At 41.5% G+C, this 22,406-nt stretch overlaps 1 protein-coding gene across 25 annotated transcripts in view; it reads left to right on the forward strand.

Moving 5' to 3' along the window:
* The window catches only part of PITPNM2 (phosphatidylinositol transfer protein membrane associated 2), a 215,354-nt gene that overhangs the window by 27,536 nt on the left and 165,412 nt on the right, over positions 1-22,406 (forward strand). For 5 of the 25 annotated variants that reach the window (XM_043498338.1, XM_043498345.1, XM_043498348.1 and 2 more), the window contains exon 3: positions 8,978-9,078. The exons of the other annotated variants lie outside the window; for them this stretch is intronic. The gene's annotated coding sequence lies outside the window, so the exon portion shown is untranslated. The remainder of the gene's footprint in view (positions 1-8,977; positions 9,079-22,406) is intronic. 25 annotated transcript variants of the gene reach the window in all.

The raw sequence follows: 22,406 nt of genomic DNA on the forward strand, positions 1-22,406 counted from the left end.
GTAAGCTATTTATCCTTGTGAGCATAAGGACATAATTCTGCAAATATTTATGTATGTGAATAACTCTAACCATGCCCATAGTGGTATTAACGCATGAGTAAATTTACTCAAAAGCATTAATTGTGCCAGTCAGACCTTTGAATATGGAGTTTTGGAAAATTTTGGTTATAGGTCTTATTAGGTATGACACATCCTGTGGTCCATTTAGTCCAGTACCCTGCCTTAGGTAGTGAGCAATATCTAATGCTTTAGAGAATGGGGTAGAGGGTGCAGGGGGAATGCATTATATAAGAGCTGTTCGATTTTGTGTTTTGAAAACCTATGCTGGTTTTTTACTAGTAGATATAAACTCTCTTGTGCTGAGCCATGATTTATTTGTTTTTGTTATCGAAGTAAATGCCTGTTTCATCTATCTGCCTGTTTTTTGTTTCCCCCATCTGTGTCGGTGTTTGAAACTTTCTGGTAATAACTGTTCACAGGAGAATATTGTTGGTCTTTAAACTACCATTTCATGTTGTTAGTTTAGATATTTATATTTAATCCTGTTAGGATTTACTAAGAGACAAGGGATCACAACAAGGCTATTGGGGCTTTATTACTGGCTGATATGCCATGTGATGTTAATGTTGGCTACAACACTGCAAGTTTCCCTGTGTTGGTCCCAGAATATGAAAGAGGCAAGGTAGGTCAGGTAATATCTTTTATGGGACCAACTGCTGGTGGTGGAAGGTACACGCTTTTGAGCTACACAGAGCTCTTCTTTTCCACCAGCAGAAGTTGATCCAATAAAAGATATTACTTCACTTACCTCATCTCTTTAGAGTAACTAACAATTACTAGCAATTTTGTGTCACTATTTGTTGTTGTTGTTCCTTTTATTAGATATTTACCAGGAAAAGATCTTTAAATAAAACTCTAAAGATTTTTCTTGGTGCTTTTCTTTATCAAAACAGGATATAAAGTGTGAATACCACTTGTTACTTGAATCTTGCATTGTAGCTCAATGCTAGAGAAGTCAAATTTGACATAAAAAATTATATAGCTCTAAAAGTGCAGCAGGAAATAGATTTGGTGAAAGTACATTCTGCATATACATATTAATTTGTGTCTGCAGGACAGGTTTTAGATACACTTACTTAACCTGATTTTGTTCTTAGTGGGCACATAATTCATGGACATAAAAATAATGGCCCAGTTTTATCCCTGCTGTAACTCCATTGACGTCACTAAAGTTACAGCAGGGATGATTTGGCCCAGTTTCTTTAAAAGTAAGACCTGATAAGACCTATAGAGAATGATTTCCCTGGGACAGGATAAAAGGGATCTAATTTTCTATTAAATTCTATAGGACCAGTTTTGGTCCATACCTGTGAAATTAGATAGGACCCTTTCATAAGGGAAGGGTGTAACATGGACTTGCAGTCTGGAGGTGTCACAAGTGACACCAGGGAAAGGTTAATCGGTTCAGAGCATATCCACTTTAAAGGGACAAATTTAGAACTAGTCACGTACGTGGAAGTCAACTGCGTTGTATCCTCTACAACAGGTTTACATTTTGCATGTTGAAAGACCCAGTAGAGCAATGTACTCCGTTATCCCTCCTTCTTAAGAAACAACATTCTGAGACATGTAATCTTGAACCAGGTTTTAAAGAAGTGACTGTGTCTATTATTGAGATGCCAAGTTTTCCTTTTCCCTACTGCCTTCTAGAACTGTTGTGGCTGAAGTATACCACGTTAGAAACCAAAGACACAATAGCTTCCACCCGCCCTGTTTCCAGAATTTTGTCCTGCTGTGGAAATGAGAAGGCATAGGTAACACTGAAGGCAAAAAACAATACTGACCACTACAGAAATGTAAATAACAGTTGTCTTAAATCTCCCCGTCTCTACAACCAAAAATAAAAACCCAGCAAAACAACCTCCTATATTTGCAGGCTTAGCATAAATTGAAAACTGGGACAAGTACTATGGACATTTAAGAGGTGCTGGTCATTAGCATCTCCTGCTCCTTTTGAGGGAGTTGTAGATACCCAGTACTTCTGAAAATTGTGCCACTAATTCATAAAGTGATTATTTTGGTTCAGAGCCTATTGGAAATATTTAGGAGAAGAAATCTTTAGAAAAAGTGAGGTCTGTTGTAACTGACTAAATTTCAAAGTATGGGTTCAATTCAGCTCTTGAAATGCTGATTTTTGTTTGTATAGGGTAGCTGTGTAATTGGGAACGCATTAAGCTATGGGTTCTTGGCACTTTAGATGGCAACAGCTATATCTGGTCAAGATCTAGTTAGCAACTTTTTTTTTTTTAAAGCATTCTTGACCTCTTGCACTACATCAGATTATTCATTTCAAGGTGAGTACTTCTGGACATACAAATAATTCTCCATGATGAAGAAAATGGTTTTCACATTTTTGGTGAAATAATTCTCTGAACATGCAAAGCAACTGGATTGCAAAAGAAATACCTTGCTGATTTAGGGGGCAGTGTTTCCTTCTGTGTATGTGAGTGCATGCACTATACGGGAATTCAAGTGGGCAGGCTTTTCAACATTTTGCTAGAGCACTACAGAAAGTGTCATTGACTAGTATAAACAGTGGAAAAAACTGCCAGAAGATGGAACTGGACAACAAGGGATGCATCTAGCACTGGCCATTGTTGGAAGAGAGGATATACTCGGCTAGATGGACCACTGGCCTGACCCAATATGGCTGTTCTAATGTTCTTATGGTCTGTTTTCTCTCCCCATCCCACTTTAATTTTCATACTTATTTTGTTAGCTTCCTTAACTCCAAATGAAAAATGTGTACTCCTTTATGTTGGGAGGGAGCTCTTAATGGGGGTGATAGGTTCTAGAACCTAATCTTGAATGTTTTTACTGCTCTAATCTCTGCTCCTGTGCATGGGCTCATTCGCTCCAGTGGGACCAAGGATAGACAAGACATTTAGTTTGCAGACTTTTTTCATATCCATTTTGTATATGAAAATACCACCCCTTTTTTCTAGCTTGAGGAAGGATGGGGCGTTGGGACTCCATCTGGTACAGCAAAGAGTTGACCCCCTCATTTTCTAGCTCCTTATACCTCCTATAAGGGGGGGACAATGGGGTCCCAGCAACCAGATGGCTGGGGCCAGGCTGGGGATTTGTGGAACTCATTAGGGGAAGGGAGATGACCTGTACTGTACAATTTGTTGCTGGGTACTCCCAGATATGTCAAGAGAATAAAGTTGTGGCAAGTATACCACATCCATTGCCTCCTGTCTTTCCTCTGGGGTGGCTGGACGATGTTATATGGCATCGAATTAGACAAAGGGCAAAATTTTCAAAAGTGTCTTACGAGCCTTAAGTCACTTTTGAAAAATTTGTCCTTGCCTATTTCCAAAAAAAGAGGATGCTTTAAGTGCCCATAAATTCTTTAGCTGCACCATTCACTGTGATGGTGTTTGCAATGAATTTATAGGGCTTGTGGACAGAGAGCCCCCTGAGGTAACACTTTTAACCACAGAGAAGTTAAAACAGATCTGAATTTTGCTCAGTAGGTTTGTCACATCGTGTCCATGTGAAACGGTGCATTAATTAAAATCATAGCAGATTCAAAAGTAGATAGACTAAGAGTTATAAGCATTGGATTACTGCTGAAGAAAATAGAATGGCACTGGTAGAATGCTGCTCTGATACATTTATTGAAACATTAATAAGCCTTTGGTGGGTTTTTTGGTTTAAAAATAGTGGCCAAAGTACTGTCCTTCAACGGATATCTGCCCTTTCTCAGAATATTCCCAACCCTAAGCATTGAAAAATCATGCGTCTGGCCCCAAAAGATGAGAATTTTAAAAAGAGAGTAATTTTTTTTATTTGCCTTTTTAGTTTGAGTTTTTAGGTATCTCATTTTTTTCAAGGTTTTCTCAGCAACCATGAGGACAAGAAACAACTTTTTAAAGTGAAAGCTGAGATCATTGTGCAGTGTAATAACATGACTCCAGGAGCTAAGCCTCTTAAGAAAAATGCCAGATGTTACAAGACTTGTGATAAAATTGTGAGAGTTGTCAACAGAGTTCAAGCATTGATTGCAAGATCTCTCTCACAGCCCTTTAATGACTTTTTGCCCTGAGATCTTCCCTCAGATGTATTTTCAACCACTTTCCCTTTACTCATGGCTGTTTCCCCCCACCTGTGGAGGCAGACTTATGTGGCATTTCTCTTGAATCCCTAGCCCATTCTTACATTCCTACTCTTGACTTATCTGCCATCTTGAATCAATGATTACACCCCCTCCTTTCCTTGGATTCAAGTGGGACTTAGAATTTGGCAGAAGGGTGTGGAGGCATGAGATAGATGTGTTGTTTTATTCAATGGGGGGACATCTAAACTTTCTGGGAATCAGGGTGGTGCATCCTCACTGTGTGGGCAGTTGAGGTAACTTTAAAATTGACCGTACACCAGCCATTTTACTGTGAATACAGAGCCCAGTGCTGTGAGTTGCTGAGGGCCACTGGCTCCCACTCAAGTCCATAGGAGTAAAGGGCAGTACTACCTCATGTGACTAAACTCCTGAAAGCATAAGTTGTGTTGGAACAAAACGAACAGACTGTTAATCCAGCGTTCTGATTGTACCGGAGGGGCCACCTATAGTACAATGAACACTAAAGTGCTTGTGCTCTTTGTGTTGTCTTTAGCAGTTTTCATTCCGGGACAAAGACCTGTTCTCCAAACAGGATGCCATGAAGTTCAGAAGGTGGGAAAGCAGGAAGCAGTAGTGTGATGCAGGGTTACCACAAGCTGCATACAATCCTGGTTTAGATTTATGCTCTCTTTGTTTTGGTGGGATCTGTACTTCATTTCCTGGCATACTCAGTGCATTACCTACCGTCTCGCTAGACGGCTACACTTAACCCTAGGTCGTCACCATGGCTGTGAGTAGAGATAAAGGCCAAGATGAAAAGCTTTTTGTCTGGATTGAGACTTGTCCCAAGTTCTGAGGTGTCTGGACCCAGGGTTTTGGTTTGGCCACATCGCTAACTCTCATTGTACAGAGGATTATAAAAACAGGACCTTTACAGTTGGCATTAGACATAGATCTGTTTCCCTAAACATCTAGAAACATACTTTTAGCAAATATGTGATCATTGCAAAATGAGGATGGTGTTTGGGCATGCGACTGTGTCAGCAAATTTTATATAATTTAGGGAACTTATTCCACTTGATTGTGTTCTCAGAATCATTCCCTTTTTATAAATGGGGAAAAAAAATCCAAAACCCTCCAAACCTATTTCCATAAGAGGTTCCCTCTGTCTCAATATTAATTAAATTGTACCAATGAAAAAACATACCAGGTAGTATAAGCTGCAGTGCTTGGGACCCTTGCTGTAGAACGTAGCAGTACATCTTTTTTCATATTTTTTTTTAAAAGTAGTCATATTCTAAGAGAAGCAAGTCTCAGACATTTTTGCTAAACCTGCAGCCAACAGTGGCCTCAAGTCATGGGATGCCTCACCTCACCAGGGACATGTTGAAATGCCAGCATGACGTTTTCTGCTCTCTTGCCACTTGATTTGGGGGGTGAGCTGTGTAGGGGATTGGGGTATCTGCCCCATAGGCCAGCCTGCCATAATTGCCCCCTCCTTCTGTTCAGTGGAAAGCATCCAGCCAATAACCCTATATGTCCCTCCACAAATACCCACATCAGTTCTGGACATGCTATCTATTGACTTCCCTCGTCTGTGAAACACCTCCCCACACCCTCCATCTGTTATAGAAGAGGGGATTGAGGTAGGTGAGTGGAAACATATAGCACACTGACTATTTGATTCTGCAGCTTTGGATTGAAATGAATGGCTCTGCAGAAACTTGCCAAATTTTCTTGAATCAGCCCTGATCCGAACATCTGTTGCATACAAATACAAAATCCTACTGAGGAAGGCTTGTTGAGAGCTAAGCTAAATCAAATGGTACTTTTGCCAATTAAGTTGACTTATACCTTCTATAAATAAGTCTTTACAAAAAAGATATGTACTTTATTGTAGTTCATGGAAGGAAGCTTTCAGATGATTAATTTCTTTTTCGAGTGATGGTCCCTATCTGTATTCCACACGTGGGATATGCATGCGCACCATGCACCTGAGTCTGGAATTTCTTTCAAGCAGTGTCCATTGGCCCATGAAGGTGCTGAAGCTCTCCTCATGTGCCAAACCAAGGGTATAAAGGGTGATGTGGGCCAGTACCTCTCCATTTCCTTCTCACTGTTGCATGGTCTGAGTTAGAATCTTGGGTGCTAAATTTTTAGGCCTGACTAAATCTTCTCAACAAAAGAAGGTGTTGTGGAAGGGTACAGATTTCACCATTCTAGCACTGGCTCTGGTGGTGAAGACATGGGATAGACGGCTCATGATGCTTCCATCCGCTTTGGAACTGAGGTGTTACCAGTTAACGACGCAGCCCCAGAGGGAGCAGACTGCCATGGTGACCAGACAGACTCTGGCTCCATCAATAGACCCTCCTCATGCTCCAGGATGGTCAGAGACGTACATCTCCCTGGAAGACATCTATGCTGTCCCCTACCTGCGTTACCCCCTTCTATTGGGCCTACCATATGCTACCTTTCTATAAGGAAAAGGACTTGCTATGTCTCCACCCCAGATTCATACCCAAGGCAGTTCCTGAGTTTCATGAGTCAGATCATCTACTTATCTGTATTTTTTTTTTTTTTTCCCTAAACCATGTGCCTCGGAAAAGGAGAGACGGTTGCATTCTCTGAACATTCGGAGGGCTTTGGCCTTCTATTTGCAAAGAGCAAAGGACAGTAGAAAGATACATAAATATTTGTTTCCATAGCAGAGTGATCAAGAGGTCAACCTATATGGTGCAGAGACTTTCAAAATGGATCATGGGTTGTATTACCTTTTGTTATCACCTAGTTCCCCACCGCTCATCCCCCAAGAAAGAGCAAAGGGTCATTTCACCAGGGGGCAATCTACTTCAGCTGCATCTCTGAGAGACGTACCTATAGTAGAGATATGTAGGGCAGCCACTTGGAGCTCTTTGCATGCTTTCACGGGACAGTACGCCCTGGTGCAATCGTCAGCTGTGGATACGGCTGTGGGGACAGCAATACTATGATCAGCCATCACTTCTGCATCCTTGCACCACCTGTTTGACTACTGCTTGTTAATCTCACGTGTGGAATACACGTAAGGACCATCGCTCAAAGAAGAAATTAAGGTTACTTACCTGTATCTGGAGGTCCTTTAAAATGTATGGTTCCTATCTGTATTCCACTACGCACTCTTCATCCCTTCTGCTGGAGGTTCATTACACTGCAGTAAGAATGGGAAACTGGAGAGGCGTCAGCCTGCACCACCCTTTATGCCCTCGGTGGGGAGCATGGGAAAGCGATGACGCATGTGTGGGCCAATGGACACTGTTTGCAAGAATTCTGGACTGAAGCGCATAATGCGCATGCGTATTCCAAATGTGGAATACAGATAGAGACCATGCTGCTTGAAGAACCTGCAGTTACAGATGAGTAACCTCTATGTCCTGAGTGACCCATTAGTGTAGCTTCTAGTGGCTTTAAAGATGTTGTTAATTTAATTCCTTCACTTCCATTAAAATTGTCTGCTGTTTTCACTCCAGCTTACAGTAGACACACACTTAAAATGGGGTGAGGAGGGGGAAGAGATACTAAAATGTCTGTATCCACTTACATACAAAAGATTCTGAGAAAGAAACATATTACCCAGCTCTACCATAGCAACTGAAAGCTTGATATCAAAGTACAAGCAGATTCGTCAGGTGAGGTAAGATGGCGTCTTGTTCAGACAACATTTTGATGTTAATTTCATAATGTGGGAGAAGGGGAGGAAACATCTACAGAATGTTTAGTCAAAACATATGATTTCAGCTAATACTTCTTCTAAGTAGCCCCTTACAGTTCACTGAAATTGCCAATGTTGGGTGTATGATCACATCTCTACTCGTGACTGACTCTTTGTTGATAAGTGCTAAAATGTTACCCTTTTGAGTGTTATAATGGTGTCCTGATAGTGCCTGTTTAAAGATAAGGTTACAGAAAAGTTTTTATTATAACACTGTAAACATGGCTGAAGTTTGAAACTTGGCGGGGCAGAGTCTTCATTATGATCTAGTACAGATATTCCAGCATCAAGGTCCACAGAGCAGTTGCCAGTGGTTTGCAGAAGGCTGGCTGGTCACATGCTGCTGTCTCCAACTTGTTTTTAGTTGCAGAACTACATTAAAAGAAAAATACATAGGATATATGTTGTATTGTATGCTAAGAGCTGCATTGCATGCTCTCTCTCTCTACTTGGGATATGAGAGAGATTCATCTGATCTAAGGCAACTGTTAGTACTGTAATACTAAGGCTTCTCCCCCCACACCATCCTCTTCCCCTTTTTCTAAAAACATTTCTGTTTGATAGGTTGGGAGAAAATAACTAGTTCTATGAAATTTTGCTTTGTTACTTGAAAATAATCTTACTGATTTTAAACATATAAAATATTACAACTGGGTTTTTTATTAATGTTGTGTTTTGTTGGTATAATTTGTTGGTATAATATGAAAATAGGAAAAGTCCTATGGAAATAAAATTAAACTGATGTTAATGCCAGATAAACAAATCATGTTCAGTGCTATTACAATGAGTACAAAATTATTTTTTAAATTCTTAATGGGACTATTAGAACAATAAATGTAGATCTAAAGAGACATGCTTATGTGCTCTAAGCTTATGTTTATGGGTGTATAATTAAATGTAGGTAATAACATGTTAATCCTTGATCTTGGTAATAACTAGATTTTGGCTGTAGCTGAGAGTGCCAAAATGTCTTTACTATGATAACTTCTCTCCACAGCCAGGTCTAGAGTTTTTAAAGCACCTGCATGTACCTTGTGCTGGCTCTGTGTAGTTTAATTAAATCCTAAAATAGCCCTGTAAATAGTATCATCCCTGTCTTACAGATGGGGCATTGAGCAAGTGGGGTATTCTTTCAGTCTCCAGCCTCAGACACTGGCAGAGTTGGTAAGAGAATCTTGGCTAAAGATGGATGAGGAAGGGTAAGGTGTGTATAGCTTCCTAATTCACTGTTTGCATTGTATATCCTATTTTGTGAGTAATCTGTTTCCACTGTGGGAATCATATAATATCAGATAACTCATTAACTGTGAAAGCTTTATTTAATGTAAAAAGGTGTCAGTGGTTTATATAGCTCTGTTACAGTATTTTGTATGATTAAATTGTAGTTTTGAACTAAGTATTTTTGGCATATAATTTTCAATAGTACTTGTAGTTTCAGGGATCAGAAATCCAGTTTCTAGCAGTAATGAAACGCTTCTTAAAATGCTCCTCTCGTGTGTGCCTTTGTTTAAATTATTAAATCATTGTGGTTGTGACTATAATAATACTGTCGTTTCATATCTTGGAAAAGGAAAAAAATAAAATTATTTGGGCAGAATAATGCAATTGGAACACCACATGCCTCTGGGTTCTTTGAGTTAAAGGCTAAAATGGTGCTGATAGTTGACAGAGATGCCCAGTCCTGTTCTTTGATGATCTGCATAAATTCCACCACCATATAGTGGCAGCATATTAGTTTTCCTCTAATTACTCACGAGTAAACACTAATTTTTTTATGATGTGAATACGCTGGAACAATGCAGGATAAAAAAACTTGCTTGTTAGGGGAGACAGTATTTTTAGTGTTTATATCTGAGGTTTTAGAGTGAGTAGAGAGACCTGGGCTCTGCTATGGGAACTACCACTGACTTGCTATGTGACTGTGGGCAAGTTGCTTAACCTCCTTGTGCCTCAGTAGATCACTTGTAGAATGAGTGTCAATATCTATTTGACATACTTTTTGTGAAGCACTTTGAGATCCTCAGATGTAAATCTCTGTAAAAATGGAAAAAGTTGTTTTATTTCTCTTTTGAAGGAGAGGGGAAATGTATGCAGAAACTCGGTCATTCCCTAGAGAATCTTAAAATCAAGGCTCCTGCAGGTACTGTATCCAATGCTGAGTCAAATATAATTTTATACATTAAATACAAAGACCCAGTGTATGACCTTCTGCAAAATGCAAAGGTGTGTGTACCATTTGTGCTTTAAATACTGTGCACATCTTTGTCTTTCCTGTTTGCTGCTCATTGAACAAGTCCCTTGTGCCTTGTTGTTTTTGGCTCAGTAATGGATGGCTAAGTGGAACGTGGTGAAAGTGAAATTAAAGGTCTTTCTATAATTCATTTAAAAAACCCCCAAACCTTCTTTCCACTATTTATTATCTGTGTTCTCGTGGCTCCCACAATCTGCTAGGCACTATCTACATAATCATATAGTCCAGTCTTGAAATAGATGATTCTTCCCTCTCTGAAATATGTGCTTGAGGTGAGGAGGCAGAGATCAATTTCTTTCCCATCTAGGCTGAAGCATCTTGTGGGCTATAAACATCTCTTGCCAGCTCAGTGGCATGGCCAGTTTGTAGACACAGGTATCTGGACAATGATGTGTTTTTCCTCTCTGTTTCAAAGCAGAGTACATCTTGACTATTTATTTGACAGATGTCATTGCTGACGTTTGTTGGGCGAAATTTTTAAATTGCATCACATCCAGTTTCTCATTTCACTGCAATTAACTGTGAAGCCTTGGTAGGACTCCCAGGAGGAAGATGGCTGTTCAAAGACATGTGAAGCAATAAAAGTTCAGTGGAGCTAGCGTGTTAGCAGTGTTACTTGTGTGAGAAATAAGCCTACATATTTTGAAGGGCTCTAGAGCTCTGCTCTGTCAATGGGATCCTATGCCAGTGAGGCCTCATGAGCTGGTGTCATGATTTGTGCTACTGGACACATAGAGTTGAGGTTTGTAATAGATATTTTGTATCCCTCTCTCTCAGTGCCATGGATTGGAATGCTAGGGGCTCAGTGTGATAAGTCCCTGGCAGAGTCCAAGGGACTAATGAGACTCTCATGATGAGAGGGAGACTGGGCTGGAAGGACTCTTGGATTTCCTTGTCCTTCTTTCCCCCTCATTGTCTTCCTTGCACTCTCTGAACCTGCACCTTTCCTTTGTATTCCCCTCCACTCCCTCCAGCCTGCTGGCAGGGTGAAACCTATACTGCTTGCACACTCTCTTGCCTCAGTTAATCCGATCATCATCAACACTTCTTGCCCTGCCTGAAACAAATGGTCAGACTGCCGGTAAGGGAAGCAAGTAGTGTTGCTCCAAGTGGTTCTTGGCTCCCTGCAAGTGAGTGAAAGAAATGGACCTGGCAGGGAACAGCCTGAGCAATAGGGTTGCCAGCAGTGCCATATTACAAGATATGTCCCTTATTTAAATAAAAAATAGCCCATCCTGTGTTAAATCAGTACGGGATGCCTTTTATCCAGTATTTCAATGAGGGAAGTACTTCTGGTTGGCAACTTGACCTGGAGCACAGGGTTGCAATGCCAAACGCCACTCATATTTTACCTGGCCATCCCTCCATCATCCCTATATGGCCCTTGGGTTTTCCTGTATTTTTGAAATCCAGTGTTGGCAACCCTACTGAGCAGGTAGGAACTGTCAGAGATTGAGGGAATTGGAGACCACTCTCACTCTTAGGCACTCCTGGAGCAGGTGGTTCTGAGGGAAAATACCTTGCATTGTTCAACAGCTGCCCCGCCAGTCAACTTAAAGGGACATCTTCTTAAACTTGTTTTGCCAGGAGTCTTTGGATTTACTATCATTAAAAGTAACCTCTAAATCTCTCTGTTTACTCTGTGTTTTTGGTAGAGCTTCATGTTCAGTCATCGTCACTGTTTCCCTGTGTGGTCAATTAGCACAAGAGAAGATAACTGAAAAGACCCTTATGAACATCAACAGCGGAGAGAGAGCAGAAATGCTTTCTTTTTGAAGATGAGGCCCTGAATTTGTTTGTGTGCGCTCTTTTGGAGAGCATTGCTTTCAGGAGTGGTGTTGATGGGCTCAGTTTGAGAATCCTGACTTGATTCCATCAGGGAAGGTCAGGAGCAATGAAATTGGGTATTGAGGTTGGGGAAGAATTTATAGTAATAACAACACTGGTGTAGATTCAAGTTATGCTGCCTCTTAGCTATAGCCCAGCCTAGAACTCCTTTCGCTGTCAGGGCTTCTAGAGGTCTTATTGACAAATTAAAATATTTTTTTTTCCAAATGCTCCTTTTTGTCCTGCATGGCTGCTTCATATCCCTTTTGGGGTAAGTTCAACTGTGATCACATTTTGCAGAGCAGTAGGCTACAAGAGGAGGTTCAGAACCAATAAAACTCTACCTGTGCACTCACAGGAAATAAAGTATGGGTAAAGGGGAAAAATAATTAGGAGCAGAAGGCACCTTCTGCTCTGCACAGTAAAGTGAGTTCATTTTACTCTTGTCATCTTTAATACTGCCTAGTATTATTTCTTTATATAACCAAGCACAGAAGCTGCTTCAGGGCAAGGGTTAAGAGTCTGGGAGTTGAGTTGGTACCTTTGAAAATCTTCCTCTCTCTTTAGAAGTGGTTGGTCTACAGTCTGAAAAAGTTTGAGAATCACTGACTGTCCAAATTGTAAACCCTCTCCATGACTTAAAATTATTCTGCCTTGTGTTGGACACATTGGCAATCTGCTGTCCTATGTCCAGCACTAAAAGCCTATGAGTTGTTGTTTCAGCAGGATGAATAATGGAGATTTAGCACTGACACCTCTTCTGATGGAAATAGGGGAGGAAGGCCGTCTGTATTTTGCTCCCTCCTCCTTTAATTACAGCATGTTTGAGCTAGAGATGTATTGAGCTACCCAGGCTGCAGAGGATGTTACGGATTCTCCATATTGCTAGTCCTAATCTTAGTTACATACGGCACAGTTCATGCCAATATTCACCCACTTGGATTTGCACTTCCAGTAGCAATCATCACACTGTGAATTTCACCTACGCACAGCTTGTCGTGCAGTTGAACCTGTGGTGTCGATTCATTTTTGCCACATCATGGTGGGGGAAAGGAGGGAGAAGAAACACACACAAATGAGATACTGGGACAAGCCGCTGAAAAGTGTTGCTTTGTGGTGCTTGTTGCAGCCCATCAGAGATGAGTTGAGGGAAGAAAGGAGAAGTAATTTATTAACTATTTTTTCCTTCTACTTTGAGAAGCCCTATGCATTTGGGAAAACTCTGCTGTATGTTCCACATTGTGTGTGTGTGTGGGCTGTTCAGAGAATTCCCACTCCAGTTTGTCAAGTCAGGAGCTTGAGTAGATTCCAAAATGCACTTGGCAATGGGGAAGCTTTGTCAAAACCTCTCCTCCATTTGCAATGAAATAAAGAAGCTCATGAATAACTTTTCCCCCCAGGTGCTTAAAAAACCCACCCTTCCAATTTCGCAGAGTTGTTCTTAGTATGTCATCTTCATTGTATTCAAAATGTGTTTGTACATCTTTCACATTGCCTGTTGGAGCACTGAAAAACTTGCAGTTGTGGTTATAGCACATGATTTGGTTTTTATGATCTCTTTAATTGGATGGTCATAGGGTGGCTGGCTCCTGTAATTGAAGTAGGTCCAGCTCTCCTGTGCCAAAGCAGGTGCTCCAAGTTGGGCTAATTAAGGGGGTGGGGTTGCAGTTGCAGCTGCAGCTATAAAGGGTTTGAGGGAGTTCCCAATGTTCCAGTGTAGGTCTGACTTTGAGAAGGAACTGGCTGAGGGAGAGTGAACCAGAAACAGAAAGCTGCTGGAAGCAGGACTTCGAGTCCCCTGGGAGGGGAGGCAGTGAAAGCTTGAGATGCAAAGTGTAAGCTGAGAAACTGTTTGTTTTGGTTGGTGGTTTAAGTTTGGACCATAAAAACCTGCCTAAAAGAGACTCTGGTTGTGTCATTGAGGCCTCCGTAAGCTGATGAGAAGCCCTGTCATGTGACCCATAATGGATAATGCAGGCCCTCAATCAGCTTCTGATTCCAGGGGAAAATGAGGATTGTTGGTGAAAGCCAAGAAAGAGACTTCAAGTTTCCCTTTGAGATTGACTGACCTCCACCTCATTTGAATGTTTAAGGATTGTGGAGAAGGCCATCCGTCTACTAGTGACAGTGCAGCAGGAGACAGCCACATTAAAGTGGCTGCAGGAACAGCAGCAACAAACACAGACTGTGCTCCGGTAGCTGTTGGACAGCCTGCAGAAGCAGCAATAGGCAGAATTCGGCACTCAACAGTGGAGGCAAGAGGCCCATTTCCAGCAATAGGAGTGGCTGCAAAAGCTTCTGGGCCAAGGGTTTCAGTGGAATGTGGTTGATGCTGGAGAGGGAAGCTCGGGCTGGCTGGTCCCCAGCCTGGCAAAGCTAGAGCCAGAAGATGACCCTGAGGTCCTTTCTCCAGACCTTTGAGAGAGTGGCAAGTACTGGTAGGAATCAATTTGAGCAGCCCATATAGCTCCGTTCCTGACTGGTGAGGCACAGGCAGCCTACTGAGCTGTAAGTGATGAGCAGGAAGATTCCTATCCTGTGGTGAAGGCTGCCATCTTAGATAGATTGGGAATGACTCTGGAGGTGCATATGCACCAACATTGGGTTGAACCCTTCCCGCATGGGACATGACCCTGGGTAGTAGCTCAAAAATTACAGGACCTCACAGCTTGGTGGCTATGTTCCCAAATCAGCTCAGAAGAGAAGATCATAGACCAAGACATCCTGGAAAAGTTTTGAAGTACTACAGATGGGAGCCCAAAGATGGGTAAGATTTCAGCTTCCCAGCAGAAGATTATCAATCATTCAGTAGAACTGAAACAGCAATTAGCATGGGTTAGGGTGGAGGCAGAGAGTGAGAATCAGTAGTGCTTGTGCTAGAGCAGGAGTTGATGAGGCTCCAGGGAGAGAAGGGGGCAGAGTATAGTGGAGACTTAGAGGCTTCTGATTGAGTGGGGTACAGTAGGGACCCAGACAGAGCTTCATCAGTGTGCTGGGGGCCAGGCCAGAGGCCAAGGGCAAAAACGGTGGTCTTTTGCGGAAGGGGAAACAGGGATACCTGATTTATGGCTGCCGTCCTGAGGACTGGAGAGCTCCTGGAATGACTGGAGGCCACAGAATATTAGCTACAAATCGTTGGACCAGAAAGAGAGAGAGCAGCTGGCTTCAGGACATCCAGCTGCTCAGGAAGAGAGAGGTTGCCTGATCCTGATGGTCAGTGAGCATGAGGGGGAAGTAGAGAGACTGCATGCAGAGACCTCAAAACCCCAGAGAGCATAAAATTCTATAGACAATCCCAGGTGAAGATATGAATTGTCCGATTGGTGTTAAGGCCTGTGGGGAACTTGGGGAATATGGAGACGCACATAAATAAATGTATATGTATGAGTTCACATAGAGACTTTGTGTTTTGGATTAGGGGTCAGAGCGGTCCAGATAGGGCTCCACAGGCCAGTGTAAATACCTGTAGGTGAAAGAGACAGGCTTTTCTGAAGGGAGGTTCATGGCGGGGTATGTCACACAGTTGTTGGCCTCTATAACTGAACTAGGTCCAGCTCCCCTGTGGCAGAGCAGGTGGTCCCAGTTGGCCAATTAAGATGGGGCTGCACTTGTTGCTATAAGGGGTTCGAGGGAGTTCCAGTGAGAAGAAACTGGATGAAGGAGAGTGAACCAGAGAGAGAGAGGAAACTGCTGGAAGCAGGACTGCCAAGGTCCCTTGGGAGGGGTGGCAGCGAAAGCCTGAGGTGCAAAGGGTGAGCTGAGGAACTGGTTTTTGGTTATGTTTGGTTAATAAAAACATGCCTAAAAGAGACTGTGTCTGTGAGGCCTTGGCAAGCTATTGAGAAGCCCTGCCATGTGACATGGACTATGTGAGATTATATATATTGACAGAAGTCTCATGGGGGAGCTGTCAAAATACTAAGGAAGAAATGAATGCATATAATGTTGTAATCTGCTCTTGATCAATACGTTATAGCGTATTTATCAAGTCTGGTCGAAGCCTTAATTACTGATATGCAGCCGTTAGGGTCTGCAGCAGTGGTTTGAGCTCTTATTGAAGTTGTGCTTATATTTCTGTGCTGAAGATTTAAGCACATAGAAGGCTTTCTAGGTTGATTTTATAGGCTAATCCCTTGCTTTTGTTCTCTCTCTTTTTAAACTGTACAAAGGTGACAATAAGTACTCGTATATTACAATGATACGTACCATGGAAATGCCTACAAATAAATAAAAATAACCTGTTCACAAAGTGTAGACGACTTCCATGGCTAGGCTTTTTCCAGAAGTGGAAACAATACTTTTGTTCCACAAATGATTCTTATCCTGTCTATCTTCTGATGTGAGATTCTTGGATGCACATTTCTATGGAAGTGTAATGCATTAAGCTTCATCTGCTGTCAATATCACAGCTACTCTGTAGGATATTGGCATCTTAATAAAACAAAAATTAACAAACCCTGGAAAACGTATATATAAGGCGGTAAATCAAAGGATTGTACGAGAAAGCTTGTGTGATGGTATCATTGCTTAAACCTAAAATAAATGCTGTGCTGCTCTGTTTAACGCAATTTCTCCCCCCGACAAGAAGACTAAATATGATCTTTACTGCTATCAGGCAGGATAAAATGTATCATTTATTCATGTTTTCAAGCAGTCAGCTTTTGTAAACAATTCCAAACAAGACATGAGAGGAGTGGTCAGTGGAAGCCTTAGTCTGGACCAGTGCCCTGCAATTCCATCTGCAGTGTTTTTGTTTCAAGTTGGCTACAGCTTGTCTTCAATTTAATCTTTGGACTCTTGGTTACCTCTGTCAAAATCAGTGCTCTGCTCTTTGCTGTTTATGGTCCCCAGCACAACATACACACACGCACATTTGCAATAAGCTTTGAGTTGCCTAAATGCAGTGAGTATGTGCCTCATGCTGAAAGATGCTAAGCACCCACAATTCCCAGCTCTGAAGTTAATGAGTTGCAGGCTTCTTGCTGTAAGCTCTCCGGGGCTGGGACTGTGTAGTGTGGTGGGTCCAAACTTTTCAGCCTGTGGGTCTCGCACATTATTTCAAGCTGCATTCCGTATGTTGGAGGAAGACTCTCCTTTGCCATAATGCTAACAAAAAAAAACAATGGTTAGGTTCCTGGTGTGCAGAGGTCACTGCCTGTCATGCTGACATGCTCTCATGATTTTCTTACACTGCCCCATATGTCTGTGTCAATCCGTTGTCTCTTATCTTATATTTGATTGCAAACTCTTTGGGGGAGGGATCATCTTTTTGTTCTGTGTTTGTACAGCACCTAGCACAACTGGGGCTCTTGGGCATGATGATGATACAAATAATTATAATAGCTGGTCTGTCCTTCAGTGTCAGTCAGTGGGAAACTTAGATCTCTATGGCAGGTTCCAAGATTTATTATTGAATAAAAGGCCTATTTTCTCAGATTGTCTGTCCAGTTGTCAGTTTGTCATTTTACTTCTGTTTTAAGACTCTTTTTTCTGACTTCTGGCATGATAGGTTGGTTTTGGTGGTGGAAAATATTATTCCCTAAGCTCCATAGGGTAATAATTCACAGTATGGAGGTTGAAGGATTACTTGATGTCTTTGAGTGGCTGTAGTAATGATACATCTGGTATATTTTCTCAAGTTTTCTCTCCCTGAACTACCTTTCCAGAGCAGAAAAGAGCTAATTAGTTGTGAGGTTCACGTGACAGCGAATGTGTAAGGCTCGTGAATGATGCAGCAGCTAGTGAGCATTCAGAACAATTTCCCTTAGATTTTAACTAGAAGCCGTCCATGAAATCTTCCAGACACAGTGCTGCTGCATTTTTCATTATTTATCAAAAGGTAAAACTTCTCTGTTTGATGTTCACCTTAATAAACTGCTGTGTGTTAGATGGCTTTTTAAAAAACATGTATACATTATTACACATAGAGCACTGTTTCTTTCCTGGATGACAGCACTGCCTGCTTAAACCATAAAAAGAAAAGGAGTACTTGTGGCACCTTAGAGACTAACAAATTTATTAGAGCATAAGCTTTCGTGAGCTGTAGCTCACGAAAGCTTATGATCTAATAAATTTGTTAGTCTCTAAGGTGCCACAAGTACTCCTTTTCTTTTTGCGAATACAGACTAACACGGCTGCTACTCTGAAACCTACTTAAACCATGTCACTGCTGTTCATAAAAAGAATTGCTAAGTCCAGAGTAGAATATCTGACCCTGAATAGTTTTAGAATTACTGCTGATGTTTAATAGCTTAAATTAATACAAATTATCTATTTTTATGAGTGGGTAATTTGGTCCAGTACCTGCTTTAGAGATTTAGTTTAATTCTTAAACTAAATTGTTCACAAGTGTAAATCTGTAAATATCTAAGAGATATAAAAGAAAGCGCCAAGGAGCTGTTTGAAGAATCCATAGAAATTTTAAAGATGGGAAAGGCATTTTATATTTACTCTTCATTCATCCTCCTGCCAAGACAGAATTGGTTTCTTCAATAGATTCTCAAGTACTTGTTCCAGTCCAGCTTTAAATGACCTAAGGAATGAATGGGACTTCTGTCATTTCACTTAGGGACTGTTTCACTATGTGAATCTTATTGCCAATATGTTTTCCCTGATGTTACTCATAAATTTACTTTTGCTTTAATTTATTCCAGGCACTTCCAGCTGTATACTGACATTGAGCTATTCTGAATCATCTTCCTTGGTGTTTTCACCCTGGAACAGGGTGACCAGACAGCAAGTGTGAAAAATTGGGATGGGGATGGTGGTGGTGGTGGTGGTGGTGGTGGGGGGGGGGTTTGGAGCCTATATAAGAAAAAGACCCCAAAAAATCAGGGCATCTAGTCACCCTACGCTGCAAATGCTTGTAGATTGATACCTCCATCTTAGTTACTGCGTAGTTAAGCTATACTCTTTCCATATACAGTGATTTTCCCTTTCCCCCTTAATTGTTTTTTAATATGATGCTGAGGCTGGGATTTTCAGGGTGGTGACTGAAGGAAATTGGGCACCCAACTCTCATTGACTTTGCAGGATTGGGGGCCTTATTTTGCGCAAGCACGTCCTTGAGGCAACTATATTATTACTGTTTATGGGTTGGTTCCTGTCTCCCTTAGGCCCCCTTGACAATTCTCTACAATGCATTGTGTCCTCTTGGGTTCTCACCAGTGCTGGAGAGAGAGACCCTTGCCTCTGTATGCCTCTGTGTATTCCACTCAGAATCACTGGGGATTTTTTCTTGTCATATCACAATGCAAATTGAAATTTAATTTACTGTCTACTGCTATCCCCAGGTCTCCTGGATTATCTCTTCCCCAATGTATTTGCTTGCATTTTTCCAAGCTGAAATTTACATTTTGTTATTTCAGTCCTGTATTTCTAAACTCTCTACAGAAGTACTTTATCTTCTTTTGTTTGTGTGTGTGTGTGTGTGTGTGTGTGTGTGTGTGTGTGTGTGTGTTTTCTTGATTCTCTGTGGTCTTCAGAACATCATCTGATTTCATATCATCTGTGAATGGTATTAATGTGCTGATTACAGTTTCTCTTCCAGATCATTAATAAGCATGTTAAATGAAGCTGTGCTTAATATCAAGCCCTGTGCTTTATCAGTCCTGTATTGTTTAAAAGAAATTCCACATAACAAATATCAAGAATGTCTGATGGTGCCTTGTGAATGATTATGCTGCATAATATGGTATCCTGTAGGGTAAGGTATGACAAAACTAGGTTAAAATTTTGTTAGCATAGAAATCTGAAAACACTGAGAAAGCCCTAGAATGAGTTCAGGGCCCAGATAAATCAGGATCCCTTTCTGGTTCTGTTGCTGCGGGACAGGGTGATTGGGTAGGGGCATCCATGTCTCATAGCCCTCCTTGTGGGCCAGACAGAGAGCAGTTTTACTTTGCTAGACCTGAAGGTCTAGGAAGAGTTCATCTGTATGCCCTGTTGAGAGGTGGGTGGGAATGATCTGTGAGTATAGTAATAGGAGAGAACCTAACATGCATTACTCTTTACCCGAGCAGATGTTTTGGGGAGTGGGAATTATGGCTTTGGAGGAAGTTGCCTGCTCTAATGTGTGATGTGGATTGGGTTCCAGTTTGATGTCTGGCTGGGATCCTCCTTGGTACTGGCTCACCTGAACAACTGAATGAAAATCCATTTCAGGTAAACTTCAAGGCTGTTTGGAGGAATTTATGCTTAATGGACTAAAATCTGCTCTGAGTGACATTGGCGTTGGTCTGGAGTAATTGCAGTGGCTTCACTGTGGTTACTCTGGTTTTACTCTAGCAAATGTGAGAGCAGAATTAGATCTAGTGGGTGTTGCACAATACATCCCTTTCCCATCCTGGAAAATTTTAACCCTTGAGGATGGTTGGGCCTTTCTACATTTGTGTTGATATGTTTTCATTTAAAAGGGCTCTGGTGGCTAGGTTTTAATACTAGGATTTGGGAGATGGAGGGCTGGGGAGAGTATATTACAAACATGTATTAATAGAAATATGTTAAGTAAACTATTAAAACAGTTTTAATTAACTGCTTCTAATATTCAAACCCCCACTTGCAGTTCATTGATCTAGGTATTCAATCATTTACTAGTGCATGAGAATCAGCCCGTGAAACTGATCTGTTTTTTCATTGTCAAAACTGAGTGAAAAGCCAAAAGTAAGTGGCACAAATGGTGAAAAGTGAGCTAGACTTTTAAAAGCCTTTCAGCTTTGTTACAGATACTACAGTACTAGAAACATGAGGAAGGATGTTTGCTTTAAAAACGAATTATTTTATCATGACAGTGCTCTTTTAAATTCTCTTTGCTTTTGTAACACTTGTAACTTTTTCCTTTTTCCTGTGCTCTCCTCTTTGGCATAGATTTGCACAGTGTGTGGTGGTCCATCTTGTTACGTTGTGCTTCTTCTTGCAGCCTAATGTCTCCACAGACTTGCGTTGACAGTGATTTTTTTGACATCACTCTGTTGCTGTCTTATATTTTGCAGTCTCTCCTGCTTGCTTTTTCCTTTCTTCGCAGCATAACACAGTTTCCATTAGCTTTGCATTGACATTATCATGAAGCTGCTATCATTCAAACAAATGGAGAATTCCTATTAACATGAGAAAGTTAAGAGAATTGCTGCATGAGGATCACCACAGCATTGGTTTTATTAAGATGAATGGAAAAGCTTTGCAAGGAGAGAGAAGTACTGGTGTCTTGAGGGCATAATGTTTGGAAATGGCAACTCTCCCATCTGAGGAGACTTGGTTTGAGGGTCCTATGTCTTCCCCTTTCTGATTATATAGGCCAGATATTTTCCACTGCTGCATGATGTGAAGGGGAGAGGAAAGGTACGTTAGCAAGGTAGAAGTGTTCTGATAGCGTGTGCGGCTGGGGAGTTCACAGCATTTACTCTTTTCCTAGCCCTCACCTCAGAACTCTAAAGAATCTTTCTTGGCTAGCACTGTGTAAGATTGGGTTGGAGATGGAGAGCCCATGCAGTGCGAGAGCTCCAATGGTGGAGCTAATAGGTGGACGGGGTAGGTGGGAGGGGCAACCGTCCCCCTGATGTCCTTTAGTGGTGACATATCAAGCCAATAAATATAATTGAAAGTGGCATCACCAATGAAACCCATCAAGCCTTGGCTTTGTATCTGCTCAAAACCTGGGCTCCACTACCGAAGCTCCCTCAAGCACTAGGTTGGGGCATAGCCATGGGTAAGACCTATTAGCAGTGTAACTCTTCAGGGATACACTGCCTCGCAGGATGGGGGCGATGGACACCCCAGGGAACAATGGAGGATGCCTCTTGTGAGAGTGGAGCTAGATTTCCCCATGGGTCCTTGACGTCCATGCAGTGTGCAGCGACAGTCCAAAAAAAAAAAAAAAAAAGGCAAACAGGATGTTAGGAATCATTAAAAAAGGGATAGAGAGTAAGATGGAGAATATCTTACTGCCCTTATATAAATCCATGGTACGCCCACATCTTGAATACTGCGTATAGACGTGGTCTCCTCATCTCAAAAAAGATATACTGGCATTAGAAAAGGTTCAGAGAAGGGCAACTAAAATGATTAGGGGTTTGGAACGGGTCCTATATAAGGAAAGATTAAAGAGGCTAGGACTTTTCAGCTTGGAAAAGGGGAGACTTATGATATGATAGAGGTATATAAAATCATGAGTAGTGTGGAGAAAGTGAATAAGGAAAGGTTATTTACTTGTTCCTGTAATATAAGAACTAGGGGCCACCAAATGAAATTAATGGGCAGCAAATTTAAAACAAATAAAAGGAAGTTCTTCTTCACCCAGCGCGCAGTCAACCTGTGGAACTCCTTGCCTGAGGAGGTTGTGAAGGCTAGGACTATAACAGGGTTTAAAAGAGAACTAGATAAATTCATGGAGGTTAAGTCCATTAATGGCTATTAGCCAGGATGAGTAAGGAATGGTGTCCCTAGCCTCTGTTTGTCAG

Source organism: Dermochelys coriacea, chromosome 15 (assembly GCF_009764565.3).
Source record: "Dermochelys coriacea isolate rDerCor1 chromosome 15, rDerCor1.pri.v4, whole genome shotgun sequence".
Lineage (NCBI taxonomy): Eukaryota > Metazoa > Chordata > Testudines > Dermochelyidae > Dermochelys > Dermochelys coriacea.